Source organism: Thalassophryne amazonica, chromosome 18 (assembly GCF_902500255.1).
Source record: "Thalassophryne amazonica chromosome 18, fThaAma1.1, whole genome shotgun sequence".
Lineage (NCBI taxonomy): Eukaryota > Metazoa > Chordata > Actinopteri > Batrachoidiformes > Batrachoididae > Thalassophryne > Thalassophryne amazonica.
In genome coordinates this window covers 45666015-45687090 of record NC_047120.1, presented here as the reverse complement: position 1 = coordinate 45687090, position 21076 = coordinate 45666015, and the positions used below count along the sequence as shown (strand labels likewise).

The 21076-nt window shown below is 39.9% G+C and overlaps 1 long non-coding RNA gene across 1 annotated transcript; it reads left to right on the top strand.

Annotated features, from left to right (window-relative positions):
- Positions 1-1560: 1560 nt before the first annotated feature.
- Positions 1561-19938, top strand: LOC117531576. The gene is made up of 3 exons (XR_004566649.1): positions 1561-1589; positions 8448-8454; positions 19875-19938. It is a non-coding gene; the product is annotated as an uncharacterized LOC117531576 (long non-coding RNA).
- The last annotated feature ends 1138 nt before the right edge of the window (positions 19939-21076 follow it).

Genomic DNA, 21076 nt, shown 5'->3' with positions numbered 1-21076 from the left:
GTCGATGCCAGCACTCACACCGGCTCCAAGGCTGGATGACAAAGGGAGTGAAAAAAATTGCGAGAGTGTCTCTGTGTATGTTTTGTACCCTATACCTCTACTTTTGGTCTTTTTTGTGTATATTTTCTTTTATGAATCTGCCAGTTCTTTGTCCTTCTGTTTCACATGTGCGTCATCACAAAGATTGTTGAAGCTTAAACAGATGCCACGTAGTCCATGCAACAGCTGCTTATATTTGTGTTTAAAAATTGTAAAATCAATGATAAAAGTTTTCTGGTAATTATCTGATTTCTAGCTTTAGGGTAAATTGCTATTTACACTAATAGTGTTACATCAACATGACACATTTGGCTAATGATAGCCATCTTAAAGTAATGATAATTAGCATTAGCATATGTGGACACAGTAACTGTCAGTGTTGGCCACGTATGCTACCGTGTACCGTGGCGATATATGCTAACTGTGGTTCGTGTTTTCTTTAATACAGCCCATTAGTAGTCAAATTCATTATTTTCATCTCTTGACAAAATGAACAAAATAAAGCATAGCTAGGAGAGCCACCCTTTCTGTCAATACTGTGCAAGATTAATGTAGAATATAATGTAATGCAAATTGTGCACCAGAAAATCCAAGCATGTAGCCAAACTAGTGCAAGCTAACCTCTAACAAAAATGCTAAGCACTCCTAAGATTCACACAGGAGTAAAATAATGAGCTAAAATTCGCAGTGATTGCACTAACACAAGTGTTAGGTAACAGAAAAAAAAGAAACAATTGCAACCTTGTGTTAATTAGGAAAGCGCCGTTCAAACCCCACAAGAAGGAGGTAGTCCGTCCGGGAAAATGTTGCCAGTGTAGTAGGGCCATAACTAAAATATGAAATGGACAAAATGGAGCGAAATGGGGACTGATAATCACGAAATGGGGTCTGATAATCACGAAATGGGGACTGATAATCACGAAATGGGGGACAAATGTAATGAAATGGAGCAGACTAACACAGAATGACTCAAAATAAGTACATTTATTTATTTAACTGCCATTTGTTTTTTGTGAGATGCACTCAGTACATGTATTGGGGGCAGGTGCGCCATCTGGTGTTCAAGAGATGAAACTTCAGCCACTGGGTCAGTCTGCTCCATTTCATTACGTTTTGCACTCATTTCATTATTATCAGTCCCCATGTCACCCAATTTCACTACGAAATTAAATAAAAATACTTAACTGAATCACAATTGGAGTCAGTCTGCTCCATTTCATTAAGTTTTACCCCAATTTTGTGATTATCAGTCCCCAATTTTCGTCCATTTTTCGTCCAATTTTCGCTCATTTCATTTCGTATTTTAGTATATAGCCGAGTGTAGTATAGTCTGCACACATTGAAGGCAGTAGATCAGTTTACTGTTCGGCATGAGTATTTGGACATAGTGCAGATTGTGGCATACTGCTCTCTGCCAGCTGTATAGTACACTAGTATGGGTACTCCGATGTGGGGTGTGACTCCTCTGGATATGATGCCAGTCCCAAGCAGGTTACTTACACAGTCAAGGCCAGTGCCTATTTTATAGCTTGGTGGACTGAGGCAATGCAGTTGAAGTGTCTTGACCAATGATACAGACAGGTAGCATGAATCTTCATGAGGATTTGGTGAAAACATCAGTTATGGCAGACAATGGAAGTCAAGTACTAGGAAAAATCTTACACACCTTCATAACTGTTGAAATGCAAAACGGTGCCAGCTGAGGGTGGAATGCTGTTTGCAATCGGCAAAATGATGAAGGCGTTTCCCTTCCAGTGGCTCACGCATCCAAGGAAGATGTGTCCAATGGTATCTGTTTGTGTAATAGAGGTATGAACTTCACAGTTTAGTGGCACACATAAAAAAAAAAAACTAGCTCAGGAACACAGACCTTTCCACATTTTGTAAACTCATCACACCCCCTTTCAGACTGACAACAGAAGACTTTAAATCACTCAGACTCTGCTGTGCGGAGCTCTTGCAACGTGTACTTCTGCCAATCGTTAGTCATGTGTCACATTTTGCAAAGCATCCAAATCAGCTGGGAGCAATCAGTTGGGCCCATAAATCAGCTCCGGATCTTCCACATGAGTCAACCCAAGCAGGTCGGGGGTAAAGCGGGGCCAGCGAGTTGTCCCGCAATGATATGCACATGTTGCTGCCTGGTGGGTGGGGTGGGTGCTGGAGAGGCCTTGAGAGGGCGTGGTGGTTAATAAAAAGGTGAATGTGATCATCTTTAAGATTGGTCATTACTAATGAGCAGTGACTGCAGATAAACGTATCAATAAGTTCTCCCACTTAGAAATCATGGAGGGGTCTGAAATTTTCATCTTAGGTGCATGTCCACTCTGAGAGACATAATCTAAAAAAAAAAAAAAAAATCCAGAACTCACAATATATGATTTTTTTTTAATAATTTATTTGTATGTTACTGCTGCAAATAAGTATTTGAACACCTACCAACCAGAAAGAATTCTGGCTCTCACAGACCTGTTAATTTTTCTTTAAGAAGTCCTCTTATTCTGCACTCTTTACCTCTATTAATTGCACCTGTTTGAACTTGTTACCTGTATAAAAGACACCTGTTCACACACTCAATCAATCACACTCCAACCTGTCCACCATAGCCAAGACCAAAGAGCTGTCTAAGGACACCAGGGACAAAACTGTAGACCTGCACAAGGCTGGGATGGACTACAGGACAACAGGCAAGCAGCTTGGTAGAAGACAACAACTGTTATGATTATTTATTAGAAAATGGAAGAAACACAAGATGACTGTCAATCTCCCTCGGTCTAGGATTCCATGCAAGATCTCACTTTGTGGGGTAAGGATGATTCTGAGAAAGCTCAGAACTACACAGGAGGACCTGGTCAATGACCTGAAGAGAGCTGGGACCACAGTCACAAAGATTACATTAGTAACACATGATGCTGTCATGGTTTAAAATGCTGCAGGGCAGCAAGGTCCCCCTGCTTAAGCCAGCACTTGTCCAGGCCTGTTTGAAGTTCACCAGTGACCATCTGGGTGATCCAGAGGAGGCATGGGAGAAGGTCATGTGGTCAGATGAGACAGAATAGAGCTTTTTGGAATCAGCTCCACTTACCATGTTTAGAGGATGAGAACATCCCCAAGAAAACCATCCCAACCTGAAGCATGGGGGTGGAAACATCATACTCTGGGAGTGCTCTTCTGCAAAGGGGACAGGACGACTGCACCGTATTGAAGGGAGGATGGATAGGGTCATGTATTGCGAGATTTTGGCAAAGAACCTCCTTCCCTCAGTAAGAGCATTGAAGATGGGTCATGGCTGGGTCTTCCAGAATGTCAATGACCCCAAACACACAGCCAGGGCAACTAATGAGGGGCTCCGTAAGAAGCATTTCAAGGTCCTGGAGTGGCCTGGCCAGTCTCCAGACCTGAACTCAATAGAAAATCTTTGGAGGGAGCTGAAACTCCAAACCTGAAAGATTTGGAGAAGATCTGTATGGAGGAGTGGACCAAAGTCCCTGTTGCAGTGTGTGCAAACCTAGTGAAAAACTACAGGAAACATTTGACCTCTGTAATTGCAAACAAAGGCTACTGTACCAAATATTAACATTGATTTTCACAGGTGTTGAAATACTTATTTGCAGCAGTAACGTACAAATAAATTATTTAAAAAAATCAGACATTGTGATTTCTGGATTTTTTTTTTCAATAGTGTCTCTCACAGTGGACATGCACCTAAGATGAAAATTTCAGACCCCTCCATGATTTCTAAGTGGGAGAACTTGCAAAATCGCAGGGTATATATATATATATATATATATATATATATATATATTCTGAATCCTCATGATATGGGGAACAAACGTACCATTTTTTTAAAAGTTGAACTGAAAATTACCCCAAAAATAGCCAGCTGTGGGTATGACCAGGCACATTCAAATTTCCAGCCCTGTATATGTGTTGGCCATCTCTGTTTATTTAATCCCTTTCTACAGCACACTCAGCACAGCCACAGCACACTCAGCAAAACAACATCATGCTTAGGCTGAGGCTGTGGGTATGACCAGGCAGTTTCAAAATTCCAGCCCTGTATATGTATTGGTCATCTCTGTTTACTTAATCCCTTCCTTCAGCTACTTTATGTTCTCAACTGTTAAGCACCTGACTGTCCTGTACAACCCAGTTTGCCTTCCTGTCTGAATACATTCATTTTATGTTTGTAAAATTGCAACGTAAAAACAGTGAAATACACCACTACCTCAATTTTGATTCATTGATATTTACATTTACTGTTACCTACATTTTGTGTGTAATTTTGTTATAAATTTGATTGCAAAACAAAGTCTGTATGAAGGATTTCAAATGTGTTTGTCTTTTAACCAAGTATTTCCCCTTAGTTTGGGGAGTATTTCCCCTTAGTTTGGGGAGTCCACCTCTTACAGTTCTGCAGGACAAACTTTAACCCATTAAGTATTATATTTATAAGACATCAGCATTACAAAAACAAATGTTGTCAATTGTTTTGATTAAAATGATTGGCATTTGGCTTTTGTCTAAAACAGGTTAACCCGGGCAGCGCCAGGTACCCCAGCTAATGTACACACACACACAAACATATATATATATATATATATATATATATATATATATATATATATATATATATATATATATATATATATACACACACACACACAAAAATGAAGCGAAATGACTGGAGTTGGTGGTGGAGGTGTTAATAAATACAGTTATCATGGTAGTAGTATTGTAATATCTCACTTACCCAGATCAATCCGCTCAACTTGGCAAATCAAATAATTCAACATTAAAAAGTATTTGGTAGAGAAGAGTCCTTGGAAAGTGTTTTTATTCATGCTAACCGCTGATCTTTGTGTTGTCTGCACACTCTCCCAGAAGCGACTTTCCGCTGTGATCAGCCCGGTTCAATTAGAAGCCAATGGGCAAAGGTGATTCCAGCGCCGGGTTGCTTTTGGGAAAGCAGGCCCTGATCTCCTCAGGCACGCTGTTCCAAAGCATAATGTTTTTCTCAGAAAAGACTTTTAACACTCATAACCTGCAGTCTAGACTTCAGAATGACCAAAAGAACCGCAATGAATTCTCCTCCATGCAGAGGAAGCCACCCGGCTCATCTCAGGTCAAACATTTGTGTATTAAAACATGTATAGCTCTAAACTTCATGTGTAACGCAAAAATAATGGTTTAATTTGCATGTAGTTTTACAATTTTGTTCAGCCAGATATATTTGGCAAGCACTTCTTAACTACTGTGTCCTCAAGCCACTATTTTAGATTGGCCTAGCTGGAAGAAACAAGAACCGAGCTCTTCAAAATCCGAAATGCTTACATTCAAGTATCTTGAGCATCAGTTGAATAATCAACCAAGGACCAAGATATGCAACTGAACCTACTTTTTATTTATTTTTTTCCTGCACACATAACTTAAACCCTGTTCATCCGGTTAACATGAAAATCTGTCAATTTTTATTGTCTTAACAAAAACTGATTAGAAATTTTGGCTGGTCAGATGTTCAAAATAAGAAGAATTAAGCTGTTATTGTGTTGTTTTGTTTTTTTTTGCATGGAATGATTGTAATAAAATATTCATTGTTTTTTATTACTATTCTGATTTTAATCTTCATTCCATTAGATATCTCGGTATAAAAATATGGAGATACAACTGAAAACAAGGTTATACAGTGTTACCGGCTCTGATGTCCAATGCGTACCCTTTTTTTTCACTTTATCTCAGTTACCATCAGAATTACCAAATTCCAGCTTCACCATGATTAGTATAAAACAGAACCGTGTCCAAAATTGACTTAAAAGAGCTAAAATAATGACTATTTCTGAAATATTTTGTTTCAAAAGTGGCATTCCAAATAGTGTTGTACTGTACAAACAAGACCTTTCAAAAATGAACATAACAGCATCTATCTATAAAGCAAGAAACGTCTGTATGTGGGTATGTGGTTCGCATATCTCTCTCACTGTTTATCAGATCGATCTCATCTTTCAGATATGGCTTGCACATGGCACAATGATGTGCATACTTTATTATGAAAATTTTGGGGATTAATTTTCAAAACCTTTATTTGAAACCTTTATTTTGATTAACATTGTAACATTCGTCCTTCCAAGATGGCATAGCTCACCAATGTAGACATCAGACAGACATCAGACAGATAACACTGATGACATCGTCACAGGTAAGACTCCTGAAACAAGAAAACGTGAAAACTCATTATTTTTTGCTTATTATGATATGTTGGCATCACAAATTAATTTATTTTAGGGTGGGCATTTAATAAAGTTTAATTAAAAATATATATAATTAAATTTTGGGTGCGTGTTTAACCAAGTTTCTTCAAAAAGGGGGTCGGCTGATACACTGAAATATATTACACTGATACACTAATATAGTGAAACGACTAACTACTTTTGGAAAAGGTTGACATGGAACGTCTTATTTCTCAGTGAACAATATGTTGAACAAGCAGTGCTGAATTATTTTATTTTATTTTATTTTTATAAAAGCAGATATCTATATTTGTAGCATACTGTTATTTATACTGGACATTGCTATGTTGACATACTGCCTTCTTAAAAATGCTAACGTTTAGCATTAACATACTGCAACAACAATTGACCGAATGTTGGTGCTAACTGTGGCTGAAGTTAGCTCCAGTTGTATAAGTTTTTGTGTTAACCACTGTTAGCGTGACAGCCTATGCTAACTGTATTAGCATTCTCTTTAAGATGCCATGTTGGTAATTCTGGTAGCTCTTTCAAGGTGGAAACGTTATGGTGTCGCCGTAGCTGTCATTTTCCAAAGTCAACCAGTTCTGTCTTCCAAAATTTACTCTTTATCTTTCTTTATTGTTGAAAGATAGCGTGATTTTGAAAAGTTGTATACAGTAGCTATTATATCCTGAGAATTTCTGCTCCAGTGCAGTCCAGTTGAGTAGATTAATTTGGGAGGGCAAAGAACTCATTGTAAAAGCTTTTTTGTTGTTGTTGTTGAATATGATAGTTACGTCTGCCAAGGACGTAATAAAATCATTGGTGTTTATTTATTTATTTATCTGTATGTCTGTCTGTCTTTTAGTAAGATTAGTGAAAACTACTGCACAGATTTTGACGAACTTTTCACCACAGATGCATATTAGGCCATGGAAGAACCCATTAAATTTTCGAGGTGATCTGGACTCTTTCACTTTATATAGCCTTTGAAGGATTACAGTTAGCAGGATTTCATCAAAACTACTACACAGATTTTGACAACATTTTCAACACAGATACATATTAGGCCATGGAAGACACCATTAAATTTGGGAGGTGATCTGGATCCTGATCCGGATTCTGGATCAAGATTCCCTTTATATATGCTTTGAAGTAGAGGTGGGCGGATCGATCCTAATATCGATACCAACGCTGGTATTAATATTGAACAATCCTCATGTAAAAAGATCGATACTCAAGCTTTTTTCTCTCCCGCACGCACTGAGTGCTGTGCGTTCTCTGTCTGTAAGGGCAGCGCTGCGTTCTGTCACACAACACGGAGCAGCGCATCCTTGTATTGTGGTTTTTCAGCCCTCTACCTCAAGAGATTTTAAGTTGTGTTGAGTGATATTTTTTGATTGTGATAATAAAGTATTTTGTTGTCACGTACAATGTCTGGCAAAATTCTATCCTAGGTCTTTTGGATCCTTTGGATCTATGAAGCTTAAATATAAAAAAGTATCGTTATCGATATCGGCGATACTGGGCCTGTATTTACTTGGTATTGGATCAATACCAAAATTCCCGGTATTACCCACCTCTACTTTGAAGGATTACGTCAAAACTACTTCAAGGATTCTCACCAAATTTGCACCACAGATAGATATTAGGGCATGGAAGACTCCCCTGGATGTTGGAGGTCATCCAGACTCGGCTTGATGTCAGAAATCTCTTATTGCTCTTGTTAGTTATGTAGAGTTGTAGGGTTAGCGTTAGGGATGAGATTCAGTTATACAGGTGGAGGAAAAAAAAATCAGATTGTCACAGCAGTGAAATCATAACAAAATTCAAATGCTGTTATATAGAGAGAAAGCCTGATGTGTAAACACACAGTATAGAAGTAAAATGTGCAGTATAAATGTCGAAACAGAAAAGCTGCGTAATATCGACTGTCTTCTTTTGATACTGCACCTTTTTTCTTTCAAACTTTCAAACATGCTGGGGCTTTGTGTGGCCATCTGCCACGATTTTCTGATAACCAATATAAAACTTGCACGAGGACCTTGTAGCAGTGAGCGGGCTGTCACTGATTCATCAACAGGATCAATACCAGGAGACCGATACCCGCTGGGCAGAGGTCTGACTTCTGAACAAACAAATAAATAATAGAAATCAATTGGTGCCCACACCTAGGGACAGGCTTAAGGTTACTTGCACAGCAGCCAGTTTATGTTTAAGGAGATACTGTAGGGTTTGTGTAGCTGCACCTACACAGTGTTGTAACAAGCTCTACAAAAGGATTAAATTCAATCTAATTCCAGTGTTACTGTTTTAAAAGAGGCTCAAGAAAATGCAATGGCAATTTCTTTGACTTCAAATTTTGCCTTATGATTGTAATACAGATAACAATTAGACAATGACTAATTCTTCTATAATGTTTTAGAACTTCCTATGCTTGCTCTGAATGAAGAAATTACTGAATAAGCATCTAGAGGTGTAGTGAAACTATAAGTTAGGTAAGGGAGCACAGAATCAGGTCCATAAAAATTTGGACGGCGCTGCTAGTTTTGTATTTTTGCCTCTGTAAACCACTAGAATGGAGTTTAAAAGAAACAATCAAGATATTCTTGTAGTGTTGGTTTTTGGCTATATATATATATATATATATATATATATATATAAATATATATAGACACACACACATAAAATCACATTAAGTGTTTAGGAATTGAAGCCATTTTTTTTATACACAGTCCGGCCATTTCAAGTATGTAATTTAACAAGCTATGCAAATACAAGGATTAGTTATAAAAATCATAATATTTACAGCCAGTTTTTATTTTTATTTATTTGGACAACTCAGAGAATGGATGCACGAACATTTCCGAATATGTCTCATTCTTTTATATGCAATATTAAGAAAGACAAATTGTATGATAATCTGTGGTAAATCTGTCTAGAGTAGGTAGTTCTGAAATGCTGGGTGACCATGCAAAGATGAGACTGGTGAGGGAAGCCATCAAGACACTTAGACAATTCTGAAGATGTTATAGTTTTCTGGAGCTGTGATTGAAGAAACTGCATAGAATTTGTCCACCGCACCACCAGTTATAGAGTTTCATGTTGGAGTGGATTTACAAACAAGAAAACAGATCAAATCTAGGCTTGAGTCTCCCTTGTTTTTTTAGGCAATCTAGATTGGTACAGCAAATCTGCTACTCAACACCCCCTGGACTGTCCACCAAACCCCTCAGGAGGAATAAAAGACATCTGGCTTCTTTTCACTGAGGAATGTGTTGCTTGCTGTATCCGTCACATGGGCCGCTCACCCAATGTCGTTTATCAGGCACTGTACATCTCTAATCCACCATAATGCAAATACAGACTTACTCTCTTCACCAGTTCAACACAACAAATCTCTCACAAGCTGAACTTACCTGAGAAGAGGTAATATTTTGTTTTTTAATTGAAAACTACCACGTTCCCCATGGGAATTCACAGGCTCTAGATTGGGTAGTGTTTATAAAATAGGTAGCTGACATTTTTCAAGTGTGGTAATCAATTATGCAAAGCTTCTATAATGATTTGGAATGGCGAGTGAGTCCAGAATGTAATTATCAATGTCCACTGTTCACCGTTGTTACGTAATATCTGTAATTTCTCCAAAAATATTAGTCCTATCAACATTCCATTTTGGCGGGTTCATCCTTGACCCAACATACATAACCATAACAAATGCCAAATGTCAGCTCCACCCAATTTCTTCGTGAGTGAAGGTACACACACGCATCGGCACCCATTGTTCACTGTTGTTACCGAATATCCGTAGTTTCTCCAAAAATATTAGACCTATCAATGTTCCATTTTGACGGGGTTCATCCTTGACCCAAAATATATAAACATACCAAATGCCAAATGTCTGCTCTCCCCAGTTTGTCCATGATTGAAGTTATACGCACGCATGCATACACATACACAAAGGCCACTTGGCTTTTGATATATAGATGATTTAGCGCCACCTTCTGGAATGGCATGTAAGTCCAGAATTTATTAACATCCATTGTTCACTGTTGTTAGCTAATATCCCTACTTTCTACAAAAAATATTAGTCCTATCAACTTTCCGCCTTCACAGTGTTCATCCTTGACCCAAAATACAAAAGCATACCAATCAGGAAATGTCAGCTCTCCCCAGTTTGTCTGTGATTGAAGCCGTACACATGCACGCATTCACATACACAGAGGTCACTTGGTTTTTAATGTATAAATTTTCCCCAGGTATTTATGACTTCACCCCTTTTGTAATTTTTCCACCATTCAAAAACATCTCCTACCTGCCATAGTGTACAGCTCTCCCAAAACATATTGCTCTTATTGCATTGAAGGTTTCCCATGCATTGCACCAGTTACCGTGCATCATATGATTGAGATCATTTGCATGCAGCAGTCTTCTTCTGCAAAGTTCGAATAATTCGTATTACTTCAGTAGCAATTAAAGTGTTTTAAGAAAAAAAATCATTTCGACATGGGTTTGTTGCAGGAATGTGTATCCACAGTGTTATATCTAAATGAAACATGTCGGTGCACTTTCATAAGCAAGCAGTGGTGCAGAGAGCTGCACCTTTACACCCTTTAGGTAAAGTCTGCAGATTGTCAAACACACACGCACACACATACACACCCTCTGGAAAGAATGCTCAAGTTTGATTGATGAGGAAATAGATGGCAAATTGCAGTGTCCATCCTGATGGATGACATCATTTGGCTGAATGTGCTGATCACGTATGCCAAACCGGAGGCATGCTCGTCGCTCCTTTTTCGCTCTCCTCTGCCTTTCTGTCTACAATTGATCAGTGGAAGTTTTGTGTCCCCTTTGAATTTAATGCATGAGGAGGGACGAGAGTTGACGTGGCTCTTTGCTGCCCAACCTCCTCCTCCTTTGCACGACACATCCATCTTTATCCCGAGGAGTCTGAGCCGTGACAGATTTGGGGGCGCTGTATTTGTTTACTCTCATACACTGACAATCAGTCTGTGTTAAACAGCGTAGGATGGATTATTGTTTACACAAGTTCAATTATAGTGGGCGTCTTAAACAGAAGTTTATTGAATGGCAGGTAAAGAACAATGGGCAGTGATGGTCAGTTCTTGATATTTGTTGTGATTGTTTGTTCCCTTGATTAAACTAAAGCCATTTATTTAGTGTTTGTCATTGAAATTTTTAAAGAGCAAGTTTGCTTTTTTGCAACCTTAATTACAGGAATAAGGCTTTCTGACCGATCAACTCACCCTTGATTATTGCTTTGTGATAAATCATGTTTTTTAATGGTTTAATGGTTACTTACAAAGTCTATTGAAGATTTCAGTTTAATTTCAATTTATTTTCATTTATATAGCGTGAAATAATATGTAAAATGAGCTAAATTTCTTCATATTTTTGTGTCATAAATGTACCCATGATTACAAAGTTGGCTGCTATCTTATTTAGAGCATATAAAGTAAAATTCACAGTGTTAAATTAACACTGCAAGGAGTCCATACAATCCCTTTTAAAAATTGCATCAAATCTACACTGAAAAAAGAGAATAGTTGAACCAACTTGAAAAAGCACTACAATTGGTAAAACCTGAATGAATCAAGTTGTTTGAACTTACATTTGTAAGTTAGAGTTGATCAAACTTGCTAACTTAAGTTCAAACAACTTAATTCATTCAAGTTTTACCAATTGTGATGCTTTTTTTTTAACTTGGTTCTTTTTTCAGTGTATCATGGTCAATCAAATCTGTTAGAGTGTTAAAGCCAAGATGATAAACACTAATAGAGTAGATTTAAACTATGATAGAGTTTAGCACTATGTTAGAGTTGATTTAACACTATTTTGAACCTGACCATATACACTTCCTGCAGTGTTAATTTAACACTGAAATATTTGAAGTGAATACTCCAAATTGTGGCCTCCAAACGTCTAATAGAGTTCATTTTTTACTCATAATCATAGAGTTGATTTAACACTGCACACTTTGTAGACAATTTTTAACTCCTGGTACGTCTGCCCCTTGGATTCTCATTCAGTTCTTTCGAATCAAATTTTTCAAGAAATCAATTATCATGAATGAAGAAATCATTCAAGGTGAGTATGGTATGCAACAGCATGATTGCTAATAATGTTTTAATACGATTAGCTGTTGTAAAAACTCTGATGGGTTTTGGCACATGGTGTCGGAAGTCGCTTTAAAAAGTGTAAAGAAGTTGGAAAAGTACCTGCGATCCTGCTGTCACATCTATGAGCTCCGAGGAGCACCGTGCATTTTCCTCAATCAGAACTCCAACATGTGTAAACGGCTTTTGCCGGGCCGTGTTTTCCCATAGGCTTATTTTGTGAAAGTCATCCGAGCGCCGCCTCGTATTCAAATGGGCTGACAGGTGAAGAAGAGGAGGAGGAGGAGGAGGAGGGTGGAGATGTGTTGATTGATGGGGCAGTGGCACGCGGTGGCGGCTGAGTTTATGAGCCAGAGCAAATCTGAATATTGAGCACGTAACTGTCGTGACACACTCGCCGTATTAAGAATTATTTGACAATGCATTATGTTGGAGGTCTGTCACGTAAAAAAGATGAGCGCGCCCTCCGCTGTGGCAGAAATTACAACCTGTGGTGCAGCGAGGAGGAGCTCTCAGTGGACGATTCTGACGCGTGGGCCCTCTGACAGCGGCCCTCCTCACTTACTCAGAGTTTGCAAGCGCCAGAATAAATGACAAAAATCATCAGTGTCCATCAGTGTGTGTTTCTCAGATTGGTAGCTCCCTGCTCACGGCAACGTTAATCTCGCATGTGTTTCCTGAGCATCTGTGCAACATGACATGCACCTTCTTCCTCCATTACAATGGTTTTCTGAGTTTGAAGCAGACTTTTATAAGTACATAAACGTACAGGGAGAGAAGCCATGAAAAAGTCAGTTATGGGTAACGACACAAATTATCCCACATGATGAGAGCAAAAGTTTTAATGTATGTCATACTGATGGAGAAATTCTTAATATTCTGTCTACCTGAGCTGTCTTTTTTTTTTTTGCGGGAGTGGGGATTTTACAGCCTAGGCTCTATTTTTAGACATTCTGGGGTTAAACTTTTCACTCTGAATATACATGAAATGAAATTAATCAGCACATTGTTACTTTCCCCAGCTCTTACTGTCATGCTGTCCCTCACAAAGTACAAACCCAAACTATTTCATACTTTTAAATTTATTCAAAGTCACAATGGAAATCAGGCCTGGATTCTGAAGAACTTCTCTCACGCAGGAGATCCATTCATTCAGAACCCCAAACAATGGACACAAACAGTTTTTATAAAGGACAAGATGGGCGCAACAAAGGCGAACCTTATTACGCAAAATCATTCCTTTATTGGTCCCCGTGGGCATTCAGGGGAGGTCCCACCCCACTGCCCATGGCCCACAGGATAAGGGACATTTATGATTTGTAATGTAACCTGAATCCCTTTGTTCTGAGTGGGAAAACCGGTTAAATCCAGTTCGACATGGACATTCCAACAAATAAACAGACGAAAAGTATATGCAACTAAGAATACAATCCTTAAACAAAATTTTTGTTGTTGTTCATTCCAGCTGCTCCCATTTTGTGTTCGGGGTCGCACACAACGGATACAAGCATTTAGAATGCAAACAGCGTCACAGGTTAACTGGCTAATTAATGTAATGGCATAGGGCTAGCTAAACGCACTGTCAGTAAACTGCTACTTGTCGTCACAGAACAGGAGAAAATGTCATTAATATTGTCCGTTACCACACAGAGCGTCCGTGTAGACCTAAAGGTGTGCATGTTTATCTCACTAAATGTAATCTTTTTAAAATGAAGGACTGAAGCTCTAGCTAGCCACTAGCTGGTGTTTCTATCCACTGATAAGTCTATTGTGGATGAGGGGCTGGACCTCACAGAATGAGCCCTCCATAGACGTCCTCTCTATGGTATCTGAGATTTTTACATGTTCAATGGCGACAAGAAGAAGTTTAATGAGTGTGTTTTGTTTGCCCAGTGCCATTACATTAATTTAGCCTGTTAGCCCACGACCTGTTTGTGTTCTAAATCCATAACGTGATGATTTAATTTAGCTTTCATCCCCGAGTGTAACCCACCAAAATACCTAAAAACAGGAGGTAAATGCTAGGTTGAACAATTCCACAGCTCCTCTTTAAGGTTTTGAAGTGTTTTCCACACAACAGACTCAAGACTGATGGAACACCAGATGAATTTTTCACAGTACACAGACTCCTGTGTCACATGTCGACTTCTAAACAAAATTTTGGACTGTTTGTTCCTGAGGTGTTATGGTGTAAATTTTTCCAAAAGTCCAAAACCATTTCCTTCTGTGTCATATCAGCAGATGCTAGTTTAATCTATTAATCCCCTGTGGATTGCGAATCTGACATAGCGGGTGAATTTTGCTGTTTTTGGATGTTACCATGGTAACACTTCAGTTGCTAACAAGGGTGGTTCCATTAGAGCATATAGAATCTTGTGTCTTGCAAATAACATGATAGCAAAATGAGATGTGACGTGATGCCCACAAGCGTCCACACTGAATGATGGGCAGGCCAATCATTCCATGCTGTGGAAATGTTGGAGGACAGTAAGTGGCAGGTGCCATCCCAACGTGATCCAGACTTACTTTAATAATGCTTGGCTTGGATGCAAGCATATAGTTGCAGGAACTGACGCTGACGTTACCTAGCTATGGATATCTGCCAATTAGTATTAACAGACGTAATATACAAACAAATTAGTTTAAAAATTTTACTCACTGAATATACTGGAGCACAGACTTCTTAGATGGCCTGTTAGCGCAATTAACCGCACAGAAAGTCATATTATCACAGAGAATTATAATATGAATATGTCGCAGACATGAATGAGTGAAGCTCTTCAGCATCTCACCATGTCATTTAGGTCATTTCAGACTTTTTTGAGCAAATGCCTTCAGGGGAGCATTAGCATGGCTAAAACCTTTCAGCTTCTGGGGCTCCACTCTCCAGATGCCCTAATTACAGCCCCCTTAACCCCCTGCCACTTTAAGCATTTTTAATTAATAATCATTTTAAATGCAGATGTAAATTAATATTCAAACTTTTCAGCTAGTTGACAGTAAGGCTGTACGATATGGCCAAATTATCATGTCTCAATATTGTCGTATCAATATGATATACGATATGACTATGATTTCACACAAAGTGCAGCAGCAGTGAAAATGATACGTTCTTCAACAAACAGTAATAATACCACACTCATTTGCACTCATCATAAGGTTAGGATACAGTGCACTCCAAAACGATTGGAAACACTTGGTACTTCACACATTTAATCTGTTTCTGCCATTTCACATACAAGAAATACAAAAATATAAGAATAAAATTTCTAAAATTATCTTCCTTACACTCAAACTGAAAGCAAATCTCTAGAATTTGATAATACCTGTAAATAATAATAATCAGTTTTATTGCCAGTTTTCTTCAGACAAGTCAGGGGATGGAAACATGAACATTTCCAACTCACTGAATATGTCTTGGACTTTATTTACATGAATTATGAAGACATACAAACGTTTCTTTCACCAAAACATCAACTCTATGCTTTCATCTCAAATGTACTTTCTGGCAAATTTTTGCTGAACTACAGGTCTACTTTTTAAGAAAACCCTCCTTCTACACCACTCATCAGGAAGCTGGATTTTACATTTTTAATTAATTTATATCAGTTGTAGAGATTTGCTTTCAGTTGAGTTAGGGCCCCTTCACACATATCACGAAATAATAGGAATCAGGGTGAATTACGCGAACAGCCGCCAACAAAACATTGAGCCGATGTCGAGGGGGACACATGGTTGGCACAATGTGCATGATCCCGCTGTGGTGGTTTCATGCACATGCCACTGCAACGGTTTTGTGCACATGCACAAGGGTGCACGAAACCGCCGTAACGGGAACACAGTGTGAGCAGCTGGAGCATGTGGAACCACATCGCGCAGCTGCTGTGGAAAATAAAAATACATGCCACCCATGGGATTCGAACCTGCAATTTACAAAAGCTCTGATTGCCAGACAGAAACTTTACCACTGCGCTACCATTGCTGTCCTATAAACTGTGTGTAAAATGCCTGCCATCAACAAGGAGATAAACGATACAAAAAATAAACCACACACCCATAAAAACACCACATTTTATTGAATACCCTCTTATCGATGTGAACAATACATTATGAACTATCCTGTTCCTTCCATAAATGACACCATGGTCACAGACATACAGTCATGAAAGACATGAAATTAAGCAGTGCACTCTTATCATGTTCCCACAATCTGCTGGGCCCGGCGTGTCCAGCCGGCCCCCGCCTCGGGTGTCCAGGCCCAAGGCACACGTGTCCTGTGGAATGACGCGCACGCAAAACATAAACAGCGTCATGTGGAACAGAGCTCACGTGGGTGACGTGACATTCAGATCGCCCGCTGCGTGTTATGATCTGACGGTCCATTTCACCTGGGACAGCCTGTCAATGTGCATGCTGTTGCAATAGCGATATATGTTTTTATATATATATGCCCATGTGAGGACAGCAAGCAGACACACGCACATCACAGTGGGCAGTTTTTAGGTCATGTCTGTCCAAACACAGTATGTTGTTCCCCAGCTGGGATGTCCAGAACCAGAGATTTCAACAGCTGCTGCTGTCAGTGGCCACGCCCGTCAGTTCAGTGCACACGCCAATGTGTCATTTAGTTTCTGTGTTATGTAGTCAAATTTTTGTAGTTATTTGTTATGTAATTGTGTATGTAGGTAGTGTAGTACTTGCTATAATGCCTGCCCTGGCTGTGGTCTCTGTTTGTAATGTGATACTTTGTGTGCACTGAGCCATCATCTAGCTGTCAGTGTTCTGTGATCAGCTGACAGGCGGCTCACTGTGCTGTGTGTGTTCAGACATGGCTGTCCGGCCTACATGTGATCATGTCTATACATACATATACTTGTAGGTTTTTTATGCAGGTGTGCTCCCCCCCTCACGCCACATGTGTAGGGGGAGTGGGGGGGGGGGGGTATGACACACTCGCACACGTGCGAGACACATGCACCACATGTGTTGCTTTTTGCAACGGCACACTCGTGGGGGCACTTAGACAAATTTTCACATCCAGCTCAAAAGTGATTGTCTGCTCACTGTTATTGCGCTGACAGCGCGAATGGCCACACATTTTCTAAGTGTGCAGTGAGCGGTGTTAGATGTTCGTGTGTGTCCGACACCTGCCGCGAGAGGGACTGAATGGGCTCTCACAGGGCACTCTCTGTCTTTCAGCTGCTGGTGTACGCGAATAGTTGTAGCAACATGTGTACGAGGCATTGGAGGCAGCTACGATTTTTCACAAATGGCATGCAATTCCTCCTTTGTGCGCTACTTGGCTTAAATTGTGTTATGTGTGAAGGGACCCTTAAGGAAGATAACTTTTGATTTAATTATGTATAAAGTTGTGTCACTGATGTGTCACTCAGAAAGCAAAATTAAGTGGTTATTTAAAAATAAGTCCTTCAGGGAGCAAAATTAAGAGGTTACACTGGTTTTATACAAAACAGAGGAGGAGTAAATTACTTGTATTTCTTTCAGCTTGAGCATCTTCACATTATATCTCATGAATCAACAGCTGCCTGCTGGTTTAAAATCACTGGAGAAACACGTATATACAAGGCAACCCGGATTAAAGTAGAAGTGCTGCTTTTACAACCTGGTCCTCATTTCTGGCATAAAATATGGTCGTTTACTCACAGTATAACTTTGGTGTCATTTGGGGTCCATTGTTCAAATGACCGATGTGTTCAGTTTCAAATCTGAGCGATGTCTGACCATGAACACATATACTGTACATGTGTGCTGGTGTCTCTTAGTAGGTGTCCACTTGTTTGTATTTGAACATTTTAATGAGATCACTTAACCCTTTAGGCAGTTTATCTGTTCTTTGTCATCCAGAAGCACACACCAAAATAACTGAAGACACTTTATCTTGAGAATTTTTTTTTAATGCTACAAGCTTGCTGTGGCACGTGCACGTTCTATATTGACTTTGTGGTGATAATCTGATATTCATTTAGATGTGAACCGCAGCCCTCCAAATGGTGGAGGAAACAAATCATTGGCCCTTTAATATAATCAATGGTCGAGCTGCTTCCCCATCAGCACTCTGCCCCGCTCGTCATCTGTGTATATGTACGTGCTCCGGTGTGTAGTGTTTCTAGGTGTACTCTGTGAGCCATTTTTTCTTTTCTCCTCTGGGGGTCTCTTTGGCTGACCCCCGACCCCTCTTTCTCTGAGGACAGCCAGCTAAGAACCAACCAACATATCAAAGAGTAGGGGGTGCACAGCCAGGCCACTGGGTTTCTGGCAAAATCATCTCAATAAATAAATATCACAAGACACCACTGCAGGGAAAAGCTTTGATGTAGGGGGGGTTGAGCCCCGTTCTCTCTTTTCTCTCGCACTCTTTCTCAACCTCAGCAGAGGCGCTTCTCCTCCAGTCTCTTCACTCAGCACCAAACCTTCACCACTTGCTCTGACAAAATGGCTCATGTGTGCTCCGGTATTCACGTTCAGAGGCTTATAGCTTTCCTCTCTGAGGAGGTGAGACTCGCAAAAGAACAGTTTTGTTATCAATAGTTCAAGGGCTTTGGATTGTATTATGAATTGTCAACAGAAAGTGAGATAAAGACTTTCTCTCCAATGACTGAGGCACACAGGTAAAGATAACTTTAACGAATATTTGATGTTTTGCTCCATTGTGGTGTTTCCTAAATGGAAGGTGATTATTACCTCCATCCACGAGATTGTATTTTCACTGGTGTTTGATGATAATCACCAAGACGTATCTCCTCTTTTGGCCCGGATGCCCAACGGGGTGATGTTTATCCCTGGATTCTGTAGCGTGAAGTGAATTAGAGTCAGTGACTCCCCCTGGATGGGAGGCCAATCTAGCACAGATTGCTTCCCCAGCCAAATTTGGGAGCATGTACTGGTGCCACATATCACCGCATCCATCACACCATGGAACCACGACGAATCTTCAATGGCAACCACCCAGACAGTCAACCAGTCCATCCCTACATCTGGAAAGTAACCATCAATCTGCTGCAGCCAGGTGAAATGTGGATGTCCCCTTGGCCTTTTCCAGCCGCTGAGGTTCTCTACATTGGGGTACCTGTGTGCTGGATCTTGCAGAGACAAATGTGCCACATGTCCAAAATATCACTGGTGTAACCACTAGTGTAACCAAGTACCCATGCGTTTGACACAAAGTCATTCCATCAGAACCCAAGGATCTGTGAAAAGGCCTAAAGACAATTAATTGTCACCTTAGGTCCCTGGTTGGTGTCCCAAATCTGAAAACCATAGAGTATGACAGGAACCACCAAGGCTCCAAACACTTGGACCTTCATTCTCCTGCAAAAGGCATGGACATCGTCAAACACATCTGTCCAGATGCTTCATGAGCTCTTCTTAGGCAACTTCTAACCTCAGAGGCTGAGAACTCAGAGATAAGGTCAGTACCCATTTATAGCAGAAGGCAACACAGATGCAGTGTCTTGTCCAAGGACACAGTCAGGTACCATGACTGGGAATCAAACTCAGGTCTCCATATTGGTTGTCCAACTCCTTATCCCACTGAACTACCTCTGCTGATTCTCACCAAAACCACTCAGAAATGTATGTACTGATTTTCAGTACAGTTGATGGAGGGGTGACCATGGACCAAGGAAGAACCTAGTATATTTTGGCACAAATACGTATACTGTACATCAGATCCAGATCCAGCAGGTCCATGAAATTTACTTCCCTTTGGTTAATGGTTCTGTAAATGACTTCATATCTTTTGAGAAATCCTGGAAATTTTTATATCTATAGAAGCCCTAAAATGCGCACTCACTGACAACCACACCTACTCCTAATCCGTCATCCATCCTGCATCCAATAACCATGCAGCAGGTGGCGGACACATCTAAGAGATATTATACCATGCTCAAAAGTTACAAGATGATGATAGCATTGACTGATTTTGAGTTATCGTGTTAACAAACTGGAGGGGAATGGACTCTGTGTATGTTCACTGCATTTACAGGCGACACGCCTTTGCTTTGGAAATGGGTGAATAGTTTGGTCTGTTCTGTCAACCACAAAGAGATCGTGTTCTGTGATCATGTGATGATTTGTGTCATTTAACTGGAATATGTTCTTCTATTTAACAAACTGTGTACAAACAACAGTAACAATCTACATTTGTTGAAGGGAGTTGCAGCATGTTTGCCGGCTGTTGCCTCAGTGTGTCACAGTGCATTGTGGCGATGACCCTCTGGGATGAATCGCAGCGTCTTCATTACAAAGCGTGAAGTCTGCTGTTTTTCTGTCTGCAAACTGGCCTGAATGCTGAGCTGCAGCACTGAAAAGAGCTGACGGCTCAAACTGGATCTGGTTCGCTACACGGGCCGAGCAAAAGCTACACAAACTCGCGTAATGTTGAAAATTGCATTCTACCTGACAGCAGCGCGTTTTGTGTTCTTAAACACTAAGACATTTTTGTCACCGCTGCTGTTTCCCTTCATTTACAGCCAGGTCCATAAATATTTGGACAAGGACACAATTTGAGTAAATCTTGATTGTCCAACAATGTGGAAAATTGCCTCCCCAACAAAAAGTACAGAATTATCTGTGGCTTAGATTAGGTCATTTCCTTTGTGGAGTTGAGAATGTCGATGACATTTGGAATGAAGGACTTTTTAAAAAATT